Below are 7596 nucleotides of genomic sequence, written 5' to 3'. Positions count from 1 at the left end.
AAAATGGAATGAATATTGGATAACCATGTGCTCTGAAAGTCAGTCTCCTCTAAATGTCACCAAAATAAATGTAGATGAGTGAAAACACACACTGTAAATTTTTGCATATTTACTAATTCAATAGACATGTATTTATTTCCCACTTTGTTAGCCACAATGATGAACATCAGGTATAGATTGAAAAGTAGAGCTGGAGAGAGAGTAGAGGAGGTAGGCACTTGCCTTACATGCAGCTGACCACAGTTAGATCTTCTGCATGGCATATGAGCTCCTGAGCACTGCTAGGAATGACCCCTGAGACAGAACAAAAGTAGTTCTGAACACAGTTGGATGTGTCTCTACTGCACCCCCCCCCAAACAAATTAAAAACTAGTTTTAAAACAAGATAAAAAATAGACCTTGGTCCCTGTCTGCATGAGGGATACTATTGTGTGCTTGTGTGTGTGTTCTAATATTTTCTACTCTATATGAGTAATACTACTATGAATAACTTAAATATAGTAGCTTTTGCTTTTACACCTTATGTGAACTATTTTACATATGTTATACTGTTTAACTTTTACAATATTCCTATAAGGAATGTGCTGATACTTTTTAAAAATCTATCTAGAAAAATTATAATACATAGATCAAATATTGCTTCCCACCTGCTTCATACATAAAGTGATATTGGAACATAATGATACCCATTTATTGATAATTATTTATGGTTTTTTTTGTGCTAAAATGACAGATAAAAATAGCTATGACAGAGGCTATAAGACTCACAAAGTAAAAATATATATTACTATCTCGCTTAACATAAAACACCTACTCAGAACTTAGGTTGATTTGAAAGCACAAGACTAGAACCCATATGTTATCCCTATTATTGAGGTATTTAAAAACAAAATATGGCCATACTAAATCACCTAAGCTTATTCATTTATTACATAATACTTAAAGATATAAGAAATTGAATGTACTGATGGAATATTAAGTATCCAATTATATGAGCATTATGAATGATATAAACCTTTGACCAACAAATGTGAAGGCAAAGTCCCCAAAATTGCTATTTTAAGGGTAAAGCTATTAAAACACAGCCATCAAACTTCAGTGTGGAGTTTTATGTTAATCTTTTTAAGGTTGACATCTTTCATGCTTTACTCCACTATCATTAAGAAGCATTTTATCAGCTCATAGAGAAAGGCAGAACTCTAAACAGAAAAAATGGATAACATACTTTTTAAAAAATAATGAGAAATGTATTGTCATTAAGACAAGAAAACTACTATTACAGGCAATCATCACTTTAACTCTAATTGCAGGCATTCTAAAATGTCTATTTAAGAAAATTACCTTCAGTATATTTAAGAACTGATTAGGGATACATAAATTACAAATTGACAAACTTTTATCTGGGAAACTAATCAACTGTAGATAAAACAACTTGATAAATAGTTCAAAATAAGATGTTAAATTTAAGGATAGCTTTAAAGATAGCTATGTATATTTTATTTACTTACATATAGCTAACATTTAAAAATACCTCAGGTATATTCTGACAGGACTTAATACATGATCTGAGAAATGAATATTTTATTTCATTAATGAGTAATTCAATAAATGATTCTTTAAATATCAAAGTAATGAGTAGAGGATATTTGGAGCAGTGACCTTGATTCTTTATAAAAGGTTCTGTTTGGAACAATTTTGCATTTAAAGTTGTCATATTTATTGTGTCAAAATTTTCCTCACTAGCATCCACTATTTTATCTCTTCCATTGCTGATTTTAGTGTTCTTCTTCTAAGTGATTGCAATTTAGTATGACAGCTTTTTCATTTATTGAACTTTGTTATAATTGCTTACCCAGTATGTCTTCTGGTATACTAAAACCTAGTTTAGGACTGAGGCTGACATTCCAAGTAACCTAGATTCAGACATAATGTCTAGCATTCTTCCACATACTATACATTAACCATTAATTAATTAATTAACTCATCTAGCGTGGTATGATTTGGAATAAAATGACAGAAATCCAGACAAATCTGGATATAAGAAAACATCTTAGGTATGCGAAGGGTTTCACCAAGAAGTGAGGTAAGCAAGACACATTTGAAGCAAAATAAATATGAAAAAAAAATGTGAGAATCAAGTTTGGAAAATTGATCAGCATGGTTCATCATATTCAAAGATCAGTAGGAGAAAACGGGGCGGGGGGGGTGAAGAATCTTGTAAACAATTCTGTTAATGCCCAAATCAGATTTCGTTCACTTTCAGACACAAATGTTTTGTGACAAGAGACATATATACAATAATAGCCTTTTGACAATGGGCCATATATCTAGAACAGAGAAGGAAGGTTTATCCCCCACAATAATTTGAGTAATGTGGTCCTAATGAAGTTTCTAGCCACCATAATTGATGAGATGAGAAATAAATAAGTTTCTAGTTTTTAAAGTCACCCAGTTTGTGATACTTTACTGTGGCAGTCTGGGAATCTGATAACTTATTGGCTTTGAACAGTTGTATATATTCTGCATCTACAAGTAAATATGTTTCTTAATCTTCTTCCTTCCCTCAGAAATCTGGGTTATTCTAACCTATTTTCATATTTTACTATATCTGTTCCTTTACATCTAAAATACTACAATGTGCTTTAAAAACTTTGTAAGTGGATTTCTTCTGTGTCAGATTATAGTCCATGCCTTAAACCAAAGACTCACCAAAAATATTTATTAATTTTTTTAAGGTAAAAGAAAATGAAGACTTATTCTCCTGTGAGTTTTCACAACAACACAAGAAGATAAAAGAATGGTGGAAAGGGTTGCAATGGTGAGCCCAGGTACAGGTAGAACATGGTCCTGTTGTTCAGCAGACAGGAGTGGCCTCCCCAGGCTCTTCCCGATGATAGGCAAAGAACAGCCGACAGGCAGACTCCCTGGTGGTATTGATGTAGGTGGACCTCATGGGTGGCTCACATGAATCGGGAGGAGAAAGACAGTCACTTTCTGCTGATCTGCCTCTGCCACCTGGGACCCAGTGTTACTGGGTTCTTGTCTCACTCGCAGAAAAGAATTTCAGGAGTAGACAAGCAGTGAAGTAAAACAGATTTTATTTGGAGAATTTTTGAAGGGAAATAGGGAGAGTAAGTGGGAGAGAATGGAGATTTAAGAGAGACAGAGTAATGTACTCAGAAGAGAATGCAGGCTTCTCCAAGGGCGGAGAGAGCCCCTAAACACATCCCGGCATTAGATAGGAAAGAATAAAAGTGCACATCTCAAGAGGAGAGATACAGGCACAACATGTGCTCGACCACATGGACACAAGCATCACAAGGGCTCAGGCAGCATATGTGCACCCTTCCTATGTTCAAGGTGTCTATATTTTATAAGTTCTTCTCGTCTGGATCACATTTTACTCAGATTAAGGGAGAGATCCGAAGGTTTGAGGAACTTCTTGCGGAGGGGTCCAATCTCCTCAGGATCTGCTAAAGGTCTAATAAGGTCTGTTTTCTGTATCCACAGTCTTAGGATTTTCCCCCCAGAAGTTCTGTTGACCTAAATTTTGTTGCCGTTGCTGAGGGCCTTTCTCTGTCTACCTACCAATATCAGTGTCACCTGATCTCTCCCTATGCAGGCAGTCGTAGTTGTTATGGTTGTAGTCATCCCGGTCATCAGAGTTCCATCATACAAGTCTCCTTGCAGACCTCAAAGTCTCCAGAGTCTCAATTCTCCTGTCTTAAACATCCGTCGTCTACCTTCTGCCCTCAACTGTCTGGTCCTCAGCATTTAGTCTTCATCAGCTTCTCAGGGTCTAGTTCCAGAGTCTCATTCGCAGCATCTTCAACAATTACCTCTTTAGCACGTCTTACAACCAGTCCAGACTGATTCTGTCATTTCTCGTCTTGCAGTCTCTCTGTGTCTCTCTCTGGTTTTCCTCTTCTTCTCAGTTTTAATCTCTCCCACAAGTCTTACTCCATCGTCTCCAGTCTTTAATCTCTCCTAGTCTCTCTCTGGTCTTCCTCTTTGTCTCAGTTTTTAGCCTCCCCACAACCCCTTAAAGCACAGTTATATAGGAATCATGTAAGGTGGGCATACAAAGGTGGGGTTGAACATTAACAGATGAACAAAAAGAGGTAAAGGTCACTCCTTCTCAAGGACAAAATCTCATATAAAGAGATTACTCAAGATTACTAGGACATCTGCCCAAAGGCAGGATTCCATCCAGGGTGTATTGCTTTCTCCACAGCTAGTGATCCACTTAAGCAGTCATAGTAAATTGACTTCTTATATTATTTCTAGTCATTTTGTATAAGCACAGGAAGAGATATATTAAGCTTAAAGGTTGGCTTTTCCTGAGTCATCTTGCTATATATTCCAGACCACAGTTCTCAGGCCAGGTTAGTCTTTACTACCCCTAGCATGGTCCTTATTCTCTTTTACCTCTTTTTTGGGTCATAACAGAGTTTGTCCATGACTGTGCTCTTAACTTATGTGGCACTTGACCTGGCCCATTTTGATGCCAGAGTGGCTCACAGCTTGTCCTGGCTCTATCCAGTCCCTTGTCGGGACCCTGCTCTAGGAGTGCTAGGAAATAAGGGCAACTGAGGCTTACATCAAGTAAACATGGATGCCCAGGAGTAAATATTATTTTGTAGTCAATTAACTCCCATGGTACAAAGCATAGCATGAACTGTCTTCCTGTTTCTATACAAAAAGTACATTGCTAAATAAACCTTACAAATGACATTAAAGGAAAGAAAAAAGCAATTTAGGATTATTAGTGCCTTGTGGAATTAAGTATGCATCAGTTGCATTATGGTGGGAGTAGCTCAGTAAACCATAAACTTCCTCTGGGAGCAGCAAGGGCAACCCAATGCTATCCAACATTCTCCTTTAGTCCTCCTATATTACTATGGCAGAGCACTCTAAATTTTCTTAGAAAGCCTAGTATTTAAAAGGATGTTATCACTTCTATGTGGTATTTAGAATAAATAGACGGGGAGATGCAATGTTTTAAAGTGAGTGGGAATACCCAGATCAACTTTGGACCTAGATTATAGGGAGGAGAAGGAAAGAAAGAGTGTAGGAGAGCAGAAGAAACACAGGAGAAGCAACAGGGGCCAGGTGAGAGAATTCAGGTACGAAGGTGGTGTTAAGGAATGATAGAGTCAAGTATCCAAACCAGAGTCAACAACACTGAAATTATGAGACTCAAATTTTAACAACCAAACTCAGAAAGGTGTCTGCCAAGAGGGCAGGCTGGAGGTGGAGTGGATACGGGAGAGAACCTGAGAGCATTGGTGGAGGAAGTTGACACTAGTGGTGGGATACATGCTGCTATATTGTATGCTTAAAATTAAGCTATGAATAATTTTGCAAACAACAGTGCTTTAATAAAGTTTTTTAATTAATTTGGAAAAAAGAAAGCCCAGTGTTTAACAGACAGAATCTATAAATCAAGTCCTTCAGATTTTCAAAAGCTCTTTTGGTTAACTAAAAATATCTAAGACATATAGCCCAGTCATTCTTGAACATAAATAATATTAAAATCATGCATTTGTCTTTATATTTATCATATAATTTTATATTCTAACAACTTTTTGCATTTGATATTTGCTTTGAGGCTTTTTCTTGTTTGGGGAACATTCACTGCATAGAAAACTGAGTATAGATTCTTGAAATTTTGTTTGATATCATGAAAATCCATTTTTCTCTTCTCCCATTTTAACATCCAGGAAAAAAAAACAGAAGTCATCTATAAATGATGCCAAATAAATTAAATCTATAATATTCATTAATATTTTCCAATTACCATAGGAAACAATATCACTAAACTTTCTTTTTCTACACAATAAACATAGCCTTTCCTGACAACTTCCTCAAAAAAATGATTACTGAAATTTCATTTTTTTTCTTTTTTTGGTTTTGGGGACACACCTAATCATATGCCTGACTCTGAACTAAGGAATTACTCCTGGCAGTGCACAGAGACTATATGGGATCCCGGGTATCAAATCTGGGTTGGCCACATGCAAAGCATACTCCCTACCCATTGTGATATCACTATGAGCTGATAACTTTGTATTTTAAAATATAAAATACTATTTCTGTAAGCTAACTCAAATGTAGTGGGAATGAACACAGTTTCATAATGCTCGTGGAAGTTATATGCATTTCAAAACAAAATTTTACTCACAAATTTTGTGCAAACCTGTGTATTTGAGAACCCCACAAAGTGACACGGAGTCATTATCAGAGTCATTATACCGGGACAGAGAATCAGTGTTCTCCACCTTTGAAAATTCTTTTAACTGTATCTTTGAATCTTTATTTCCTTCATCTTTAGAAAACAGAATTTAATGACCAGCAACAAAAAAAGAAGGAAGGAAGGAAGGAAGGAAGGAAGGAAGGAAGGAAGGAAGGAAGGAAGGAGGAAGGAAGGGAGGGAGGGAGGGAGGGAGGGAGGGAGGGAGGGAGGGAGGGAGGAGCATAGGAAGGAAGAAAGGAAGGAAGGAAGGAAGGAAGGAAGGAAGGAAGGAAGGAAGGAAGGAAGGGGGAGGGAAGGAGGAAGGAAGGGAGGGAGAAAAGAATGAAGGAAAGGAGAAAAAAGAGAGAAAGAGAAAATTGTTGATTGTTTTGTTTTATTGTGACTCAAATTACTCACAAAAATATTTCTCGTTTCATAAGCTCCTATTGCCTTCTTTATAAATGTACCAACAAATAAATATTTAATAAAAATATATATATGAAAAAATTAAATTTGCACTGCTAGCAGGTAGAACATGTTCCTACCAAAAAATTCTACTTTCTTCCTTGGCTAATTTTCTGCTTAATCTCTCTAAATCATTCTATAGTTCAAACTTTACACACGCTGTAATTAAACTCTTATAAAAAAAATCCATCATTCTTTACAATCTCCAATATCATTTTTTCTTACAAAGGCAGGAATATTAAGAGACATGGCAGCCTGGGCACTTTTTAATGTGACAGTAAAAGAGGAAAAAGTGATAGGAAATATTAGACATTTTCTATCTTTAATTTGCATTTTAAAATAGTTCTAATGTTCTGTGTACTTTGAAATTAAAATAAGCACTTGTACTTAACTGATTAAAAGTATTGACATTCATTAAAGAGAAAAACAGACTTAAGGTAATTAAGTTGTTGAACATTTTCCAAAACAATCTCTTCTATCATACAGTTACAAAAAAAAACTCAAAAGAAACAATTACCTGTTTTCACTGCACTTGCCCAAACTAGTACATATTTAATAATAAAATAGGTTTGATTTTTTTATTATACACCTAGGAGATGTTTTAGTTTGGGTAGAGCTTTTTTGCTCTTTCATATTTGAATCACTTTAATTGTTTCTTCCTTTTAAAAATGAGGGTTACGGGCCAGAGCGATAGTACAGTGGGTAGGGCATCTGCCTTGCATGCGACTGACCTGAGTTTGAGCCCCGACATTCCATATTTCCCCAGAGTACCTCCAGGAGTAATTCCTGAGTGCAGAACCAGGAGAAACACCTGAGCATCGCCGGGTGTGACCCCAAAACAAACAAACAAACAAAAAAATGAAGGTTACCTCATAGTTAAGAAAAAAGTGTTCTAT

Source organism: Sorex fumeus, unplaced genomic scaffold (assembly GCF_029834395.1).
Source record: "Sorex fumeus unplaced genomic scaffold, SorFum_2.1 ptg000018l, whole genome shotgun sequence".
NCBI classification, from domain to species: Eukaryota; Metazoa; Chordata; class Mammalia; order Eulipotyphla; family Soricidae; genus Sorex; species Sorex fumeus.
The sequence above is the reverse complement of the archived record's forward strand: the minus strand, read 5'-3'. Positions refer to the sequence as shown.